Source organism: Rhinolophus sinicus, chromosome 9 (assembly GCF_057876585.1).
Source record: "Rhinolophus sinicus isolate RSI-liver-muscle chromosome 9, RSI-T2T, whole genome shotgun sequence".
Lineage (NCBI taxonomy): Eukaryota > Metazoa > Chordata > Mammalia > Chiroptera > Rhinolophidae > Rhinolophus > Rhinolophus sinicus.
In genome coordinates, this window is record NC_142509.1 from 33,344,702 (window position 1) to 33,366,638 (window position 21,937).

General features: G+C 43.2%; 1 protein-coding gene across 2 annotated transcripts in view; it reads right to left on the bottom strand.

The window, feature by feature from the left end:
- Nucleotides 1–20,969, bottom strand: part of RPH3A (rabphilin 3A) — a 216,738-nt gene extending 195,769 nt beyond the window's left edge. Inside the window, exon 1 of one of the 2 annotated variants that reach the window (XM_074321945.2) lies at nt 20,761–20,969. The gene's annotated coding sequence lies outside the window, so the exon portion shown is untranslated. The remainder of the gene's footprint in view (nt 1–20,760) is intronic. The other variant, XM_088801007.1, reaches the window with a different exon arrangement.
- Nucleotides 20,970–21,937: the final 968 nt, after the last annotated feature.

A 21,937-nucleotide genomic window follows, 5' to 3' on the forward strand; every position in this document is an offset into this window, starting at 1 on the left:
TAACACAGACCCAGCACGGAGTTAGAGCTCATTAGACAGGAATTACTATTATTATTATTGCAAACGTAGAACTTTGTCGTCAGCCAGCCCTTCTTGAATAACTTGATTTATACCCTGATGCTTTCCTTGGATTTCACCCTGAAGATGTTAAGAGATTAAAAACTGAAACACTCTCCTAGGGCCCAGATACTCCTCACTGTCCCAAGGACAGACGAGAGACCGCAATCACCTGAAACCTATGTAACTTTACTAACCATTGTCACCCCAATAAACTTAAATTAAAAAAAATTTTTTAAAGTTTACCAAAACAAATGCAAAGTGTTAACAACTTCCTGAGAGGAAAACAATGACAAGATTTCCACCCCGATTCCCAGCTCCATTAACGGGGTGTTCGCTCTGAGAGCTGAGGTACCAGCGTACTGAACCTCAACCCCACGGGAAGCCCTTAAAAGCCAGCTGTGTGATGTTGAAAATAAAACAAGAGGTACGCAGACGCATTTCAGCCCTGAAAATGCACGAAGGGCTGTAGTCATGGAACGGCCCCTGGAGCGTTTCCAAATGAATAGCCCACCCCCCAGAAAATATTTTGACAGGCGGGGCTGAATTATTCAATAGACACTGCTCCTTATTTAAAGCAGAGCGTGGGTTGGCAAGAGGCTGTTTTGTTTCCACTTCGTTTCTTCAGCAGAGTCTTTCTAGTCCGGATTTCATTATCGCTCCAAGAATGCCACACTGCAGAGGAGAAAATGTGGTAGTGACAGCTACGATTCTGGAGGATGCACCTATATGTGACAAATGCTTCAGCCGCGAGCCATATGTACATCCATTTAAATTAAGGAGTAGGAGGGACAGTTACTTTACCTCAGGCTGCTAACTTCATTGAAAAGATTCTAATTATTTTTCCTTTCTCTCCTTCCTGGTGAGAACAATGCCGGTTACATAAGACGACTTCTATTTGCTACAACTAAATACCAGGGGCGCCAAAAAAATGTAGACAAGTAGACACTTTGGTCAGCGTTGCTCAAGCAGTAGTTCACCATCATGAGAAGTGTCTGGAACCGCTTTGAGCACCTCTTGTCATTGCAGAAGTCCAACGTGACTTGTATTCATCTTTTGTTATCGGTATGGATTGAGTATGACAATTTTCATACAGTTTTCCTTTCTTAAAATGTGTATACTTTTTTCAGCACCCTCTGTATTAAAGAAATGGTGACAATGACTTCTCTCCAAGATACCCTGGACAGGGAGAGTGAGGATCTAGGCAGGGTTCCAACATTCTCAGAAGAGTGGCGGGAACCACTTTCCTAGGGCAGAATCCTCCCACTTTTCCTAGGGTAATAAAAAGAATGCTCAGCTGGCTGTGTCCAACGGTGGGAGTGGTTACATGACTGCATTCATTTGTCTAAACTCATAACTCTATGGGACCAGGAAACCAGCTCTAGCTCATAAAAATGAAAAGACATCATTGCAACTGATTGAGAAAATTGATTAACAAACTAAAAAGTAAAAAAGAAAGCATACTTGGGTCTGCCTAAACTGGGCCCTGGGAGTCAGTCTGCTTGCTGCCAATTGTGCGTTCATTCAACAAATACTTACTGAGCACCTACTATGTTCAAGGCACTGGGGAAACAGCAATGAATGAGATGACATTCAAGTGGGGAGAGGAATTAACATTCAAGTGGGGAGAGGCAAACTGTAAACAAGAATGTATATCCATAAAACAATCTCAGACAAGTCTAAGTGCTATGGAGACAATAAAATAATGGAATGCAGAGGGGCTGGGTGAGGGGCTACTTTAAATATATCAGGGAGGGCTTCTCAAAGGTAGAGCCATTTGAACTGAGACCAGAAGGAGGAGGGGGGCCAGCCAGAGGAACCGCCAAGTGCAAAGGTCCTGAGGTAGAAACAGAGAGAAGATCAGTGTGGCGTGGCTGGAGACAAGTAAGCCAGAAGAAAGACATGATGAAGAAGGGGCGTAGGGGAAGATGAGATTGGAGAGGTGGGCAGGGTCAGATCGCAGACACTTTGTAGGCTGTAAGGAGAGCCTGAGTTTTATCTAAATGCAATGGGAAGCCATTGGTGGGTTTCACACAAGGGTGACTGTCTGCCACTCACTGAACTAAGCACTTGTGGACGGAAAAGGGGCCACATGTAAAACCTGACAAGCTCAGGAGACTGCAAATAACCACATAGGATGGTGTGAAAAATTCCTAACTAAGGTGGGCCACAGCGGGAAGTCACATCCTTGGCCTGTAACTTCCTTGACAAAGGTCAGTCTTTACCTTAAATGAGCCTATCTGTTGTCTTTTTGCATCTAAGATATCATACCTTGGAATGTCAGAGTAATCCCTTTTTCCAGACCCCCCAGAGGGCACAACCCACCTACCAGAGCAGGAAATTACAGAACCCTTCATTGTTATCTTGTTCCCCAAATGCCATCTCTCTCTGCTGTAAAATGCTATTGACTATCCTGTACCCACCAACGTAAAAAAAGTGTGTGTCTCTCCATTTTGCTTTTTATCCAATCCCAGAGATTTCCCTGCTTTGCTTTCTCCCATCCCCTTAATCTACAATCAATGGATTTCATGTAACCTTCCTCCTTTGATTCTAATGTATAAAAAATAAGTTACAAAACGTCCATTTTCCAGAGCATTTTCTCAATCCGTTGAGACTCTGCTTCCCGGCAATTGTTGCCAGTTTGGCTCAAATAAACTCTTATAAGCTTTCTCTTAGGCCAGATGTTTTTCGTCGACACACTTTTTACAAGTACGTACGATCTAATCGACATAGAAGTCCTATGAAGTAGATACCATTTTGTATCCCCATGTTACAGATGAGAAAACCAAGATTTGAGTTTGAGGCTGACAGGGAGAGACCCAGGAAAGGGAGGAAAAGGCATAGGAGATGGAAGAAACAAAATGAATGCACCTATAGAGGCAAATTTTAAGTCCCAGGGCACATGTGGGGAGATGCAAGTCAACTCTTTGGGCTTCCCAGGAAAATGAAGACCCGATTGGGAGCTGACAAGCCTGGATTCAATGCCAGAGGCGGTAGAGAGGCACTGCAGAGTGACGCCAAAGCAAACTGTCTTTCTGGTCAACCATAAAATGAACTGTGTGCAGAGCAAAGAACAGTAAATTTAAGAGACAAGAGACGAGGCCAAAACCACAGAGAGGTATTTGTGGGGGAGGAGAAACTGGAGCGAGAAGCCCAGAAGAATACAGTTCACTCATGTTAGAGAATTTCACCAAGAAGCACACTCTGGGACCCCTTTATTCATCGAATCTACAGTGAGGACAGGAAAAGCATTTCCTCAGGGGGCCAGTGTGGCTGCAAACCCTTCAGACACTCAAATTCAGGTAGGTGATTAAAAAGCACTCTTCACAACTGAGTGCTTCTCTTTCTGTTAGCTATGCTATTTATTGAGGGTGTCTTCAAATTAACATAAAACTGCATTAGCCAGATTCTTGAGCCAACAGGAGGGGAAAGAAATCACTGCTATGTAGCTTTTTAAATATGCTCTCTTAGGCTGCAAAGAAAAAAAAATGGTAATTATGTACATAAGCATATTGTTCAACCCCTGCATTAAAAAAAAACCACATTCTGAACAATTTCTCTGGCTTCTATGAATTCTGTGCAACTATTATCTAAAATTATTACAGCAAGCAATGGCAAGCAGGATATAATGAATAGATTATTTAAATAAATGTTATGGGTGTGCTGCATAGGCAATCTGAGGGTGAATTATTAGAGCTGGAAGGAACCTCAGAAATTATGCAATCAAGCCCACTCATTTTTCAAGGGAATACAGCCGTGAGGCAAGGAACTTCTCCAAGTCACACAGCAAGCTGGGATCTTGGGGAAGTGGCATCTATAAGGACAGGTATGTTTAGAAACGTGAGGTGCCTTTGAGTGCTGACTGTCTGCTACTCATGGAACTAAGCACTTTTTATGAGTATGTACTATCTAATCCATGGAACAGTCCTATGAAGTAGGTACCATTTTTTATCCCCATTTTACAGATGAGAAAACCAAGATTCAAAGAATTAAAGTTGCTTACCCACAGCTAAGTAAATGAAATGGCAAAGCTAGAGTGTGAACCCATGTCTAACACAAACCGATGCTCTTTCTACCAGAGTGGATGCGAATGAAAACACGAACTCTGAAGGGGATCAGAACATGCCACCCCCAGATATGCAACTTTGGCAGAAGGAGTATTTTGGGCTGAAGGCAACAGAGAAGCAGCCAACACAGGAAGAGCTCTTTGCCCTCCCCCCTTTTCTGCCTAAAAATGCAGGGCGTAAATTCCCCTTTGTAAAGGTGGCATAAGTTTCCATTTGTAAAAGTGTTCCCCTCTCCTAGACAGATGAGAACTCTCACCACCAGAGATTACTTGAGTCTACATAACAAGTCTTACTAAACAACCCTCATCTACCATACATTGCCTCGTCATCTTTCCATGATTTACCACCCGTAGGAGACCCAAACTCCCTTTCCTTTGTCTAGTCACTTCTCATTATTTATCACCCTTTGTTAAAATGGTATATAAAGCCCCGAGTCTAATCTCTTCTTTGGGTTCTCCCTTCTTTTCTGTGAAGCCCTGTGCACACAAAAATACTAACATGAAGACAATCAGTATGCCTTCTCTCCTGTTAATGTCTTTTGTCAGTTTAATTCGCAGGCCTCACGACAGAATCTAAGAGGGTAGAAGAAAAGGTTTTTTTCTCCCCTACAACTCCAAGACCACAGGCTCTGCCTACTGTAAGATCCAGTAGGAAGACAGAAGGAGCCTGTGGGTGAGAAGAAGCCAGCGCCAAGGAGGTACTAAGAGAAAAAAGAGACGTAGATAAGCGGTGGTCCAACACCCAGAAGATTGTATCACTTGCTCCCACTTTATTAATGGGGTTTATGAGAATCAAGTCATATGCTGCATGTCAATTGATCTTTGAAAACTCTGAATGAAGAGCTACACACAGGATAAGTTAAACAGAGCCTTGTCATTATTACTATTTCATCCAAATATCACCCAACAATCTCAATGATTGAGAGATCGTGAAGAATCAGGAAGAGGGGAAGAAAGTTCTCAGAACACTCCAGAATGTTATAAAAGTCACTCATTAAAAGAGAAAAACAACAGGAAAATGGATAACGAGGAGGTGGCACACATATACAATGGAATATTGCTCGGCCATGGGTGGGAATGAGTTCTCCTCATCTGCGGTGGCCTGGATGGACCTGGAGGGCACTGTGCTGAGCGGAATGTCAGACAGAGAAAGACAGACGCAATGTGATTTCATTTATATGTGGAATCGAAGGAACAACATAAACAAACATACCAGAAACAAACTCATAGATACAGAGAACATTTTGACGGTTGCCAGATGGGAGTGGGGTTGGGGGGACAGGGTGAAAAAGATGAAGGGATTAAGAAGTACAAATTGGTAGCTACACAATAGTCATGGGGAGGTAAAGTAAAGCATAGGGAATATAGTCAATAATATGGTAATGACTGTGTATAATGCTAGGTGGGTACTGGACTAATCAGGGGAATCATTCCTTAAATTATATAAATGTCTAACCACTACGCTGTACACCTGAAACTAATAATACCGAACGTCAACTGTGATTGAAAATTTTTTTTTAAAGGAGAGGAAAGGCGAAGGGGAATAAAAAAAACCAAAGACAGACTACTCAGAGGAGGTGAGAGTGGAACTTGAACTTACAGTCCCTGAGAATGCTTGACTCCAGACCACAAGCTAGAAAAGGACTCGGGGCAGAGCCTGGCAGAGGGAGACTCAGGAAACGGTAGTTGTTGGTATCAGTAATAATGAGCCCTTGTTCAGCCAGGCAGGAGTATCAGAGCTGGCATTCATTACGCGGCCCACCAGGGGAGAGTGACTTGCAGTATAGCCTGTATTTAAATGAAGAGGAGGAAAACAGATGACTGAGGGGATGAATCTTCCCCCAAATCTGATTCTAATTGTACCCCCAGGGAGCGCCCTAAATCTGCACACTTGGGGAAATTGCACCGCGATGATGCAGCATCTGTGTTCTGCGATTGCTGTTTGCCGGGCTCAGGGTTCAAGGTGAGGAAACAGGGCACTTATTTGAGTGCATGCAGCACACCAGGTACAAGGTCCTCGTGCATTTGACTCTGTGCTCCCAGGATCCCTGAAGCAGGCACTGCTGTCAGCCCACGTGCACGCCACAGGCTGAGGCGCAGGCTGGCCCCGCCACTTACCAGAAGTCACAGGGGTAATTTGAGGTTGTGACACAGTAAGACATAGGTGTTCAGTCTCTGCCCCACCCCCCGATTTCTGACACAGAGCTCCCCAAACCCTTGTAATCTCCTGAGTGACAGGGGTGCTGGGAGCATTCTCTGATACAATATTTGGTCTTACTTCCCTGTTCCTGACACTAGCGCTTCTGGGACCCTTGGGATCTCTGGAGAGACGAAGAGTCTTTTTGGGTGCTAATGAATGACTGGCGGCTGGGAACCCGTAGAGTGTCAGGACGGGGGCTGGTCACCAGAAAGACCAAAGCATGTTTAGAGGGTGGGAATTTTCAGTGCCTACCGCACTCCCCAACCTCAAGGAACTGAGATGGGCTGAAGATTGAAGGTGATTAATCACCAATGACCAATGAGTTCATCAATCACACCCCTGTAATGTAATGTCCACAGAAACCCTAAATGGCAGGGTTTGGAGAGCTTCCGGGTCCATGAATATATTCACATGCCAGGAAGGTGGCACCCCCAACTCCACTGGGACAGAAGCTCCCGCACTTGGGTCCCTCACTGTATGTACCTCTTCACTTGGCTATTCCTCTGTATCCTTTATAATAAAAAGGTAAATGTAAGTAAAGGGTGCTGTGCACCATTATACCAAATATTGAACCTAAGGAGGAGGTTGTGGGAACCCTTGATTTATAGCCGGTTGGTCAGAAACACAGGTGACAACCTGGGACTTGAAATTAGCACCTGAAGGGTGGGAGGGGTCTTGTGGGCTTGAGCCCTTCACCAGTGGGGTCTGTGCTAACTCTGGGTAGTTAGTGTCAGAACTGAATTGTAGAACAATCCATCGGTGTCCTGAGAGTTGGGAGAATTGCTTGATGTAAGGGGAAAATCCACACGTTGGGTGTCAGTGTTTTGAGTAGAGAGAACAAAGTTCCCTTTCAGTGGCAGACAGAGGGCCTGACTGTTACCCATTCTACAGGGGAAGGAGCAGGACAGGTATATATGAAATCTCTAGAACCACTAGGAAGTTTGGGGAAAGCTGCATTTTTTTTTTTAAATATCAGAAGGAGGGGGAAAAGGTGATGGGACATCACTAATATTTTTCTTTATATCTGGTTATATTTATTATGCTATTCCAACAAGCATAAGTTTACTTTTGCAATGAAAACTTCTAAGTTCTAAAGAATATCCAAAAAATCAAGTGAGCAATGGGAAAAGGCCACGATATCCCAAGGTCTAACTAACCCATTAATTCATAAATCAACTTCCTATAAACCAAATTCCAATCAGCAGCCCGTGCCAAGGGTAGGATCACATTTAAACCCTGGACAGTTGGATAGTAGAGGCCATTACCTCATATATACAAATATTAAAATGTAACCATATAGAAATCCTAGCTATAGCTACTACTAGACAAGAAAAAGAAATAAAAGTCATCTAAATTGGAAAGGAAGAAGTAAAACTGTCATTATTTGCAGATGACATGATACTATATAGAGAGAACCCTGAAGATTCCACCAAAAAATTATTATAACTACTAAATGAATTCGGTAAAGTAGGATACAAAATTAATATTCAGAAATCAGTTGCTTTTTTTATACACCAATAGCAAGCTATCAAAAAGAGAAATTAAGAAAACAAGCTCATTTACAATTGCATCAAGAAAATAAAATAAATTAGCTAGAAATAATTTTAACCAAGGAGGTAAAAGACCTGTACTCAGAAAACTATGACACTGAAGAAAGAAACTGAAGAAGATAAATGGAAGCATATACCATGCTCATGGATAGGAAGAATTAACATCATTAAAATGTCCATACTACTCAAAGCAATCTATAGATTCAATGCAATCCCTATCAAAATACCAATGGCATTTTTTCACAGAACTAGAATAATCTTAAAATTTATATAGAACCACGAAAGACCCCAAATAGCCACAGCAATCTTGAGAAAGAGGAACAAAATTGGAGGTATTATGCTACCTGATATCAAACTATACTACAAGGTTATAGTAATTAAAATAGCATGGCACTGGCATAAAAACAGACATATAGATCAATGGAACAGAATAGAGAGCCCAGAAATTAACCCACACCTATATGGTCATCTAATCTATGACAAAAAAAAGGCAAGAATATATAATGGGGTAAAGACAGTCTCTTCAGTAAAAGGTGCTGGGAAAACTGGACACATACATGCAAAAAATAAATAAATAAAACTAGACCACCTTCTTACACCATATACAAGAATAAACTCAATGAATCTCAAAGATACTCAATGTCACTAATCATCAGAGAAATGCAAATTAAAACCACAATGAGACATCACCTCATTAAGAAGTACAAATTGGTAGTTACAAAATAATCACAGGGATGTAAAGTACAGCATAGGGAATATTGTCAATAATGTTGTGCTAACTAAGTATATTGCCAGGTGGATGCTAGGCTAATTGGGGGCATCACTTTGTGAATTATATAAATGTCTAATCACTATGCTGCATACCTAAAACTAATACAAAATAACATTGAATGTCAACTGTAATTTAAAAAGAAAAAATGTAACCACATGAAACATAATATACCCAAAACTGTGAGTTGAGTTGGCATTGACTAGTGGACGTATGTTACAATATATCCAATGTTCCATGGAATGAAACATGTATCAATTTCAATTATATAAAGTCTGAACTCACAGAATCAGACAGTAGAAAGGTGGTTGCCAGGGACTGGGGGGTGTAGGGAAAATGAGGAGCTATTGCTCAAAGGATATAAAGTTTCAGTTGTAAGTTTAAAAAGTTATTCGAGTTTCAGTTATAATTTCTGGGGATCTAATAAGTTCATGGTGATTATAGTTAATAATACTATATTGTAGACTTGAAATCGGCTAAGAACACAGATCTTAAGTGTTCTCAACACACACACAAAAATGGCAACTATATGCCATCATGAGTGTGGTAATGAACTTGACTGTGGCAATCATTTCACAATATATATGTATGTACATTAAATCATCACTTGCACACCTTTAAAAAATCACCTTGTACAACGTAAATATATACAATTTTTACTTGTCAATCATACCTCACTAAAGCTGGAAAAAATAAAATATATATTTTTTAATTTTATGGTTTTCTTTTCATATTTCAGAAGCCACACTTCTTTTTAGGGTGCAGACATTCCCATAGGCTTATAAGCACCCAGCACTGGACCTTACAGTGCCCGATGGGTGACCAGCTCTCATCTTGGCCTCATTAATAGATAGTCACCTTGGTCTCATTACACAGATGACGACGACTTGCTTTTGTATTCCCCCACGTCAGCCCTGCGAATGTGACAAAACCAAGGCACCGGGCATTGTGCAAAGATGCTGACAGCAGAATGCCAAAAACATAGATGATTAATGGCTGTCCCCTGGAACAGAGAGGTTAATTACTGGCATCTAAAATATCCGACAGGAAGATGTTACACACCATATTACCAATTAACCTCACCTCTAAGAAATCGCCATTGCTGCAATTAATAGAAAATGACTGTCATCCGAATTACAAGGTCTATACAAGAGGCCAGTGTTAGGTAAGGAAACTTCTTTTTTAATCTCTTCCTGGTTAATGTCCTAATTTCTTTGACATCCTTCAATAAGTTAGACTCGAGTTCCACTTCCTCCTTGAAGCTGTCCCCAGAAATAGTCACTGCTGCTGCTGTTGTCGTAGGTAACTTTTATTGAGCACTTACTATATGCCAGGCACCAAGCTAAGCACTTCCTGTGCATTATTCCCCACTCCTGCTCACTTATTCATGGTCCCTGCCTGGTGCAATATTTTTCACTTTGCAGTTACCAATTTGCTCTAAGAAATTCTGTTTTGCCAAGTACTCCCCAAAAGGGGCCATCTCTCTTGCATCACACCAGCCAAACTCACAAGAGAACAATGCATAGATCAGAGTGCCCATTTATTGGTCGCTGTTGAGAACCAGAAGTGCTCAGGGGACAAAAACTCATCTTCTCCACCAGGCACATTTTTCCCTCGTTTCAATCTACACAGGAAGCCACGGTGTACACTCCTGGTGTTCCCCTCACCATTCTTTGTACACTAAGTCCACAACTTATGAGTCTTCTCCAGGGCTTTCTCTGGCCGCCCAAGCAGGCTAAGCCAGTGTGTAGACCAGGTCGGAGGCGTTAACACGATAACGTCCCCAGGAGAGGCCTCAATTGATGACCAGTGTGAGGGCAGGACAAGCACCCCCTCACCCACACCGTGAGCAACTCTAAAGCATGTGCTACACCGCCTCCCGTGGGTCCCTGGCAAGATGGAGCCTAGCTGCCCTCAGCAAAAACTGACTGCTTACTGCCCTTCTCTGTCTCACTTCCATCCCCTACGAGTGCTTCATGGAATCACTTGCCCAATAAACTCCTTGCATTCAAACCCTTGTCTCAGGGCCTGCTACTTATGGGTGGTCCTGCCACCACAGTCAGTCGGGAGATCATAATATTGAGCCCTCCATTCTAGGGATTTGCCTGATGCTTGTAAATCAAGGAATTCTCTGTTCTGGATGGTTCTGGACCTACTCACTGATCAGTCTGGCCTTTCTGGACTCATTTCAGTAGATCCTGAGAGAACACATTCTCTCTTCCGAGGACAACCCAATTGATCAGATTGTTGTGCGTTTAATTACAATCCTGACCCAGGCACCTTCCTGTCAGGTGGGAGGGAGTCCCTGGTCTCCCCCATTTCATCAGTCACATACATACTCTCAGCCAGGCTTTTTTTGGCGGTGGGATCATTTGCTTTTTCTTTTCTTTGAATCAATTTTTAATTACACAAGTAATACATTGTGTAATTAACACATGTCCCTTTTTATAAGAACTAAAACGTGACAGGTAAGAATAAAGTCCCTTTTGAACAACACCATCCCTCAAGAATCCCAGTTTCCCTCTCCTCACCGCCAGAAGTTACCACTCTGGTCAGTTTGGTGTGTACGGTTCAAGACTTGTTCCTATGAATTTACACAGATAGACTAGGTCGTGGAAAAGGTCTGGGTAGGCCGAGGTTAACGTAAGTGGCATCCCTCTGTGCGTATACCACCACAGCAGCAAACAACAGAAAAAGGAGATTTAAAATGCAGTATCATTTACACTGAATCAAAAACTGTTTTAAACCTGGGAACAAATCAAGACTTCTACACTGACAACTACAAACATTGCAGACAGAAGTTAAAGAATATTTACATCAATGGAGAAATGTCCGTGGATTAAGATTTGAATTCTCCCCAAAATGATCTATGGATTCAGTGGAATCCCGATTAAAATTTACTAGGTTTTTTCAATTGAAATTTATAAGCTGGTTCGAAGTTTTACATGGAGATGCAAAGAACCTAACCAAAATAAAGCAATATAGAAGGAAGAGGAGGAAAAAGTTGGAAAACTTACACCATCAGATTTCAAGTCTTAAAGTTATAGTTATAAAGATATTGTGGTGTTTGCCTAATGACAGACAAATAGACGGATGAGACAAAATAAAGTCCTGAGGCAGATCCACACATATACAGCCACCTGACAGCAAAGGCTGCAGTCTGGGTCATTTGCATAAAAGGGGCTGGATCAATTGGATATCCGTATGGACGAGACTAGAAACAAAACCTTGACTCCCTACCTCACGTCACACACAAAAATTAATTCTAAAGAGGCCACAGACATACTTAACATATTCCTCACTTTGTTTCCTTCACTCACTGATACATTCAGAGACTCTTCCCTTATTTGCACACACCATCCTACCTAAATTTTTTCCTGGCTGCCGAGTAGCCCGTGCCAGAATGCAGCAGGGTTTATTGAGCCGTTCCCCTCACTCACGTGTATATATTCTCTCCAGTAGTCAAAGGAATGGGATGGCTGGGTCATTTTCTTCAGAGCAGTTAGCATCTCTTATACCTGGGGTTTCCAAATTTCACTCTCAGTTAACACTGGTGTTTTGTGGTTGATACAGCACTGAGCACAACAGACACAGGATCTACCTTCAGAGCACTTAAAATCTACTGGGAAGTTACGTACTATGTGGGGGAAGTATCAGGAGTTAGGAGAATATGTAACAGGGAGGAGTAATCTAACCCGGTGATCAGGGAAGGCTTCCTGGAGGAGGCATTAAAGTTAAGACCTAAACACCATTGAAAAGATGGAAAAGAGGCATTCTGGCAGAAGTAGGTGTTATTAATAAATAGCTCTATGACTCTGGGCACACTGCCCAATCACTCTTCCTGGAGCTCGTTTTACTCATCTTTAAATGTGGATAATAAATGACATAATAGACAGTACTCAATAACTGTTCATTCTCTTTGTCTTCCCCAGGAAGGTGTCCTTCTACTCTAATGTGCCATCCCATGAAAAAGGAGTTGAGTGTATATATATTGTCTATAAACACAAGCCATATTTAATTTTTTTATCCATTCTATAATATTGATTGAGCACCGGCTGTCAAAACATTCTGCAGTCATGTCCGTGTCGTCCCTGCTCATCAATTCTAATAGACAATGTATCAATCAGCTTAGCCTATGTTATGCTGCAGTAACAAACACACCAAAATCTCAGTGACTTAATACAACAAAAGTTTACTTCTCCCTCACATACAGTCTGCTGTGGGTCCGGGTAAGTCAGAAATCCAGCTTAAAATGATACTCTGATTTTACATTTTCAACATGAGGCCTTCACACTTGACACAGCAGAAAAAAGCACACAGAGAATTCACACCCACTTTCCTATGTTTAGGCCTGGAGGTGACGCACAGCCTATTGGTCAGAACTAGTCACAGGGCCCCACTTAACTGCAGCGGAAGCTGGAAATACAACAGAGCACAAACAGGGACAAATTTGATGAGCATTACTATCTCTGCCACAGAGCTATCTCTGTTTATTGAGCACTTACTTTATGCCAGCAGAGATGCACACACATAAGTAGGATATAATTACAATTTCGATATGTGTTGGGAAAGGTCTGACTGTGGATGGCCTGGCTAAGCCTCCTGAATGAAGACTTCAGAATGCAGCAGAGACACACATAAAAGCACAGGTAAAAAGAAATAAAAGACTGTGCACCATAGACCTGAGTTCTCCAAACCAGGGTAGGAGTTTTGTCAAGTTACCCATCCCTACAGCCTGGCAGCATCCAAGCAACAATTTCATTTCTAAGCACAAATCACCAGAAACAACGTGGAGCACAGAAATTCAGCCACACAATTTCCACAGCACCTGTAAAAACAGCCTGATATGGCATAATGTCCAGATTTCTTTATTGGGTCCTGTTCTGAGAGTGAAAAGTTCAGCACGTCGCAGCCTGGGCCTCCCCGGTACCGAGATTCAGCTCAAATACAATAAAATTCACCGGAGGTCTCAAACTCAAATGCCCCCGGGGACCATGAAATGAGAGGGGTGGTCTCAGGGGACTGGGGCAAACAAGGAGACACATGCCATTCAAGGAGGCAGTTGTTCCTCAGTGTCACCTAAGTATTGCTACTTGGCATTATTTTTAAATTTCTAAGCGAAGTTGGAAATTTTTATGTGCGAGCTCATAGATTTTTTTAATGTGGGGATTAAATATAATGATTAAAAACACTCTTTAGGTTGAATAGATTTACTGTCCAGATTATCCAGTGGGCCTGCCGTGAAGTGGGCCCACTGGGAAGCCAGACCCCAGTTCTCCATTCAAGTTCTGGAATAATGCAGCCTGGAGCTTTAAGCAAATCTAAGCCCCTCGACACCACCCCCCCCCAACACCACCACCAAAGTAACTGTAAAAGAGAAAAGCTAGCATCAGCCAACATGCCTACCAACCAGGGAGTGGTTATGTAAATTTAGCTGGTTGGTGAAATATTACATATCCATTAAAAGTGTTGCTCCTGGAGAAAAACAGAGAGACATACTTGGGAGAAAATGCCAACTGAAAAGAGGATACTGACGTATCATATATAAACAGCCTGTATAAACACAATATAAACAGCCTGTATATTGAAAATAAATATCGAAAAATGACTGAAAGGAAATGAAACAAAATGTTCACAGAGACTCATTGGGTTGGTAGGATTATGGTTTTTTTTGTTTGTTTGTTTGTTTTTCAAATCATTTAATGAGTTTGTCCTCTTTGTAACAGGGGCGAAATATGTATTAAAATTTAAACATTTGTTGGTGTGTGTGTCAAAGAATTTTAGAACTGGTTATTTGGTTCAAAACTTCTCACTCAACAGAAGAGCAAACTGAAGACCAGGCAGCTGAATCACTTTCTCAAGGTCACACAGCTGGTGAGCAGCAAAGCTGGCATTGAACTCAGGTGTCTTGAATGTCAGTTCAAGTTCAAGCACAGTAGGCTACCAACTCAGACATAACATAGAGAGGAGGAAAACTCAAGGAAAAGGAAGCGAGGGGAGGAAAATCTTAAAACTCTTCCTAACCTACCTATGGGTCTTTCACCCCAAACCATTTTGTTCAAGTTTATCTGTGGACATGCTCATTTCCATAAGGGCTGATAATCTTAATTTTGTCAAGACTCTGTAAAACATTTCCTCTCCCTAATATTCCCCAATGTAAGAAAACTTGCAGGAGGCAACCAAAGACCAATGTTTGCCTTCTAATGTAACTATCACTGTTCTTATCTATTAGGGCGCTCACCAAGCACTTGGATTTAAATGTTCCCCCTTAAAGCTGGTGTGTAATGCAGTGGATGCAGAATTAAGTTAGAGTGTCAGTGTAGTTCCTGTGGGAGAACAGGCTTCTAGAATTTACCTTCCCAATCCATCAGTGCTTTGACTGTGTAGGAATTTAATATTTTAGTCACATCTCATATCTTGCAAACCAATCTGTACAAATTTGCTAATAAAAAGGCTGTCTTGACTAAACTATATCGACGTACAAACCGGTTAACTCCTCCCACCGTCCTCACGTACAAAATATGGAAATGGTGTCAGTAAAGTCCTTGGTTAAAAATGGTCTCCACTGGACCGGGCTATTTTCATGAAGTCATAGAATGCTAAGGAAGGGCTTGAGAGATGGGAAAGGTGGGGGTGGGGGGGTGGGGGAGGAGCACAGGAGAGACAGAAAGAGACAAAGAGATAAAGAGAAAGAGAATTTAATGTTAAGTCCAATGAGAAATGGAGAGATAAGCCGAGGGAAACAGAGACAAAAGCTTGAGACACAGGCAGACAGAGGTGTAGAGAGGTAAAAAGATCAAAACGGAGATTGAGAGGCAAAAACGGGAAGACAGAGAAACTGACAGAGAGAAAGTGAGGGGGAGGGAGGGATAGATAAATGCTGGTTCCTTCAACTTGAATGCCCACATCATATCATCATCATTGTAACAAACCAGAAACAGCCTATCACCTGGAATCAGGGTGTCCACCAAGGTCAGGAGCAAGGTCAACATAAAGTGGGTTGTTAGAATCCCAAGCAGAATGACCCACACTGCTCTCTGGGAGGCTAGCATCTCAGGATTCTGAGCCTTGGACATGGAAGCAGAGTCTTCTGATGCATTCTAGGTATGCTAGTCCCAAAAGCATCCATTTTCTGCCTCCTGCCCAGACAGTCCTAAGAGGAAGTGAGAGTGAAATTTCACACAGCTCTGAAGTGCTTCATATAATAAGGGCTAATGACTGCAGGCAGGGGAAATGCCAAGCTCTGACTTTCAAAACCCATGTGATCTCTCACCACCACGGTCTGAAGATATCAGATGTGGTCATCAGTGCAAACCAAAGCTTTGTTTGTCCCCGTCTTCACAGACTGGCCTTCACAACCTCAGGATTTGGCCTGGATTTTCTCTATCAGCTGATATTTATACAATAAAGGGAAAAAATGGTAGTGATAATACCAACAAGCATTTTTTGACCACTTATCATATGGCAGGTTTTGGGCAAAGCTTTATAAGAATTACATCATTCCATGCTTACCACAAAACTACACTTTAGTAATGGCATTTTTTTAGACAAGAGAATTGAGACTCAGAGAAGTTAAGTGTTTTATCTAAGAGCACACAGCTAACGAGTTGGGGAGACAAGTTTGAACCCATCACCCAGCTCTTAACCACAATGCCTCTCTTCCAAGTCTCTACTATGAAGGTTCATTTAAAGACTATAGTCCCAAAGGGCCAGGGAAATGGTTCTGAAATCTGTCATGGTCCCATCCTTAATGGGACTTTGTATATGCTGTTCCCTCTACCTAAATGCTTTTCCTTCCCTCCCTCCCTTCTCCCTGACAAAACCTGTGCTGGTGAAGAATTCTGTAAAGGTGGGACTGCATCTGCTTTTGCTCACCCCTCTATTCATAGAACGCAGGGGAGCACCAAGCACGTAGTAGGTGTTTTTGTATGTGTTTAATTAATCAATTGATTAATTAATGAGTGAGAAAGTGAATGAAATAACTAAAAATATATGTCAGAATCAATATCAGAAATAAGATGGGGAAATGCGATAAGAAAAAGCTAAGGGAATTGAAAGTAGTTGTCTCCAGGAATGGACTAGGACAGAAGCAGAAAACTAATACTTTGTTATAAATATGTTATAATCTGACTTTTAAACTATGTGCTTGTATTACTTCAATACAATTAAATCATAAACATTAAAAGTATTTTACCAGAATTGTTTTTAATACAAGAAGAAAAACGAAAGTGAGGGAGAGAAGGCGTTTTTCCAAATGGAAAGAGAATTGGGGAAATGTCAGTGAGAAGGCATCCTGGAAAGCAATCCATGAAGTTCAAAAGATCTGGCTGCCCACGGTCTAATTCTGAGAAAAGTAACCCTGGTACACTTTGTTCCAAAAGTATGGTGGCATGAGCCTGTTTGCTGGGTACACCCAGCCCTTCAGCCACAGCCACACCTGATTGGACCCAACCAGTGCCCAAGCAACCAATCACAACATGAGGGGGAGACCATGAATGAAACTCTGCCCAATAGGAGTGCTGCATATTTCATGATGGCAAATCCAGCCAATCCCACCCTCTCTTGGAAAGTATAAATACAAAGGCAGGAGTCAGTTCTGACCCTGAGATACACAGTGGAACTGAAAGAAGCCCACTATAAAATTGTACACAAAGTATGTGTGAATTTTCCAGGCTCTATGGCTTTGGTCAGATTATCAAAGGAAGCTGTGATGCAGAAAGGTTAAGACCTAACAGATAAACGTAAAAATTGTTTTAAATTGGAAGATTTCATGTCAAAAATCTAGCTTTCCAACTTTTGTCCCCCCAAAATACAGTAATATTGAGCCTATGATTTCTTATGGTAATGACTGCCCAGAGCTGAGTTGCAGATGCTCGCTATAGAGGGGGCATGTGTTCTTCAATTCATCATGTCCCCACCACTTTTGTATTTAACTGGCTTGGCCTGCTTCATTTGTTGACATTTCATGCCTAGATGCTCCAAGCATTTGAGTTTGCAACTTCTAGCTGTCAGAAAGTGGCTAGTTCAGACTAAAATGTGAGTGGCTGATATGTTTGCTGTTTGTTTGTTTGTTTGTTTGTTTTATTAGTTTCAGGTACACAAGATTGTTTGTTTTTTAATAGGAGCTTACTGAACCCATCAAGATCCCCAGTGATGGAATTCACAGGAGACATATTTTTTAAGTTCCTCTCAGGCAATGTTTATACACCTCATTCTCCCATTCAGTTTGAACCAAAAGGACAGAAAGCCAGCTCCAAGCATTGTATTTCCACAAGATTTGTGTAGACCTTCCCAGATTTCTCTGCATTCTAATTATTGTTGTTGTTTTGGTTGGGTTTAGTTGTTTTTTGTTTCTTTGATGTTGGGGTTTTTTGGTTTTGTTTTGGGATTTGGGGTTTTTATTGTTTTCTGTGGGGTTTTTTTGTTTGTTTGTTTTGTTTTGCTTTTCCTTTCTTAAGACTCATTATTAGCTACTGATAATTATAGTTTTGCCTTTCAAAAGAATCCTGGCCCCTAGTACAATGGGGAATACTTTTGAAAGCTTCTGTTTTCCTCCCTGGCTCTGAGGTAACAATCATACACACACATCCACAATTCCTGGGGTCACACTGAGAAAAACCCTGTTCCCTTTGCATAATAAAATGCTATGCAGTTTGAAATTGTCTCATGCTGGGCCCACTTTCCTAGCTGCTTGGCACCTGCAAAGGGACAAAATGACTGGATTGAGGGGTGGCAGTGAAAGAAAGGCGTCCAACGTCAGAGTCTGTGATGTTCTTTATACTACAAGCTTAGGAACAATGACTTCCACTGAAACTCATAAGGGGAGAGAGAATTCTTGCCTGGGGCTGGTGTCTAAGACACTGAATCTCTACTTGAGTCAATTACATTTGATTCAGTACTTCCTAAGCATCATTATGTGAAATGCAGTGTGTCTGACATGTGGGGATGCAAAGATGAGGAAGACAGAGTCACAGCTCTCGAGGAACTTCTAGTAGGGAAGACCAGACAAAAACACAAGTAATGATAACAAATATGGTTTCCAATTATGTAACAGACATCTAGTTTTCCTGCAAGCATTTATTCCTACTAATGTGGGTAAACACCACCATTCTCCCAGTCTTAAGCTGTTTGATCCAGGTGACCCAGCTCCCACTGCCCCTACTGCTTCCTGAGAGAGATCAAGTTCCAAACACATTGTTTGAGACCCTGGATCTAGCCATACCTGAAATCCTCCCCATTAGTCTTTTCAGATCAAGCTACGAAGTCCCTTTTTGTTTGTTTACTTTTTGTTTTGCCTAAGCCAGTTTAAGGTATCTCTTGTAAGTGAAAGAGTCCTGACTAATAAACATACACAAATGCTGTCACTTATATTACCTCACTTCCTTTTCAAGACAATCCTGTAAGGGGGAACAGCTCAGTGTCCTAAAGAGGCTGAAGCTGTGTGAGCACTGGCAGTTTCACTGTGTAATGTAACCAAGTCTTCCTAAAGAAAATCCTTCCCTTCACCAATTATCTGGGACCAGACCTGAGCTTTAGGGGGTTAAGACAAGAACTCCAACTATGGTCCATCAAGAGGTGAGTGTGAACCTGGAGACAGGAAGACTCATCAGGAAGGAGGCTGATAAAACGCGTCCAGATGAAGAGGCCTAGAACATACTTCTCCAGCTTTAATATGTATATGCGTCAGCTGGGATCTCACTAAAATCCAGGGTCTAATTCAGCAGGTCTGGGGAGGGACTTGAGATGCAGCCTTTTTAACCAGCTCCCTCGTGATGCAGATCCTGCTGGGCTAGAACCGCACGCTGAGGTGTTTAAGGCAGAGGTCGCCATTGAATGTGTTTTTTTTGACTCATACAGTCTTATTAAACATTTTAAATTTTCTTAAATCTAGCTTCCCTTAATACTGTTTCCGTGCATGCCTGAAACTTTTCATTAAAAAAGGTATTTTTAAGTTTAAATTAATTTCCAAAACATAAAGGTGATTTTACATAAATCTCCCAATTTCTGGCTTCCCAAGAAATTGGACAATCTGGCCACACTGGGCCCACAATCCTGCCTGGCAATGATGAGTCTCCCCAGGGGGGCCTCCATGTGGCCCCACACTCCATCTGCTCTGTGCAGCACAATGGTTAAGGGCATGGACTCTGGAGCCACCCTGCCTAGGTTCCCATGCTGGGTTGGCATTTCCTATCCATGTGATTTGGGGCAAGTGACTCTCACCTTGCTGTGCCTCAGTTTCCCTATCTGTGAAATGGGAGTAAACACAAGTAGCAACCTGGGGGAAAGGGGGTTGGAGGATTAAGTAAAGAATATGTGTAAAGATCTTTAGACAGTGCCTGGCACACAGTTGGGACCAGGTAAGGGCTGGGATCATTATTTATCTGCAGGTCCTTGGATGCACCTGAGTTTTCAACCCCTGGTTTCGCTGATGAAATAAAAAGGCACTGTGGTTGGGTGAGCCCAGGAAGACCCCGTCTGACTAGCTATGGAACTACAATCCCCGGAAGATGAACTATCCTGGGGTGGGGAGTGAGGACGGGGGGGGGGGTGAAAATCTGACGCACACGAGCAGATGCCCAGTCTCTTAAGTGTCCTGACTGCAGCACTTGCTGACTCTCCTCTCTTCCTACTCCTTGACCAGGGCCTAATGGGATGGGGGGGGGGGTGGAGGGGGGGGAGAAGATGGTTCCAGGCAACCGCTGAAGAAGGCGCACCCCCGATACTCTGTGGCTACCCGGCGAGTTGTTAACCCCCAGTCAGCCTGGGGAAGAGGGACACTGCACCCTGAGGGACAGCTTGCACCCGGCGACCACCTGTTTCCCGCGCCCGGACGCGCCACTCGCACACCCTTGCAGGGACCCGCCCCCCGAAACCCAGTCGGATCCCACGCGTCCTGCGCCTTCTCCCCGCCGCGGTCCAATTCCATTGTCGCCCCACCCCCAGTTCTAGAGCAACCTCCAGCTGCAGCAGCCTCATGCCCGGGGACAGGGTCCTACATCCCCCTCTTCGCGCCAGATAACGCCCCACGACCTCTAACCCAGTGCAGGCTGCCGCCCCGGGAGGCCGGACCTGCGGTGGCCCGACCCCTTCCCCGCAGCCGCCGCCCTGCCCACCTTACCCGCCCGCAGCGACGGTGGGCCGGCTGTCCCTCCTCCGCCTGCTCCAGCGGTGTCGTCTCTGCGACCGCCGCCACCACCGCGGCAAAGCCACCTGCGCGTGACCCTCGATCACCAATGCTCTCCGCACACACACACACGTGCGCGCGCTCAGCCCTTAAATGTGGGAGCAGAGGAATGAACCAAGCTCCAGGGTTAGGAAGACCACCGCCCCCTCTCCCTCCACCTCCACGCCCGTCGCGAGAAAAGTTGTCTCTGCAGGTGCGTCTCTCAGCGGGCAGAACCCATTCACACGTTCCTCCCTCCCCCAGGCATTCATTTCCTCAGTTTGCTCGTCTCCAAATACACAGCGGTCTCTGGCCCCTGCGGGTTCGCACCGCTGTCCCTCTACTAGGAACATTGTTCCCTCTTCTAAGGGTCCTCAAAGGAAAAATCAAGGGGCTGGGGGACCTGGGGAGTACCATCTCTAGTCTTTAAAACTGCTAGCTCCATGTGCAGGGTTTCTAACTGGTGATTTCAAGTGCCTAAAGGGGACTTTCAGCTGGTGTATTAACCCCTTTGTGACCCAAATGAAATAGAGTCGTTGTTGAAAGTATTCAATGAATTTTCTTAGGTGAAGTGCTTAGAACAGTGTCTGACAGACAGGAGGCACTCAGTCATGTTCGTTATTATAATTGTCTGCCTGTGTTCAGCATGACACCCTCCCCAAAGCTGAAATGGAACGGAATATGTTCCCAGTGTGGAAACCATCTTGTCCTCTTCCTTTTTAAGGCAAGTGATGCCCACCAGAGAGGATTGTGGCCACGCGTGGCCTGCAGAATACGTTCTGTTGGGTTTAGTCAATGTTTTAGAAAGATGTGAATTAATTGCCCAACAAACTAAGAGATCACATAAATGTGGGGATTTTCAGTAACTCTTTGAGAAATAAGAAGTTTGGGCCATGCTGAGCCCATTTTCCTAGAGGTGGGAGCTCACAAGCAGTGGGCCATTGACACAGGTGTTTCTTCTGGTTAGTCAGTTTCCACCAGACTTTCTTCTCTCTTTGCAAGATCTTCTGGGCCTCTGGAGACCTTTCGAGTTTGGCCGAAGGCCTAATGCTGAATTTTCTCCCGTTTTCCCAAGAAGTAGCTGTCCTTATCCCCATTTTACAGATGAGGAAACTGAGGCTCAGAAAGGTCT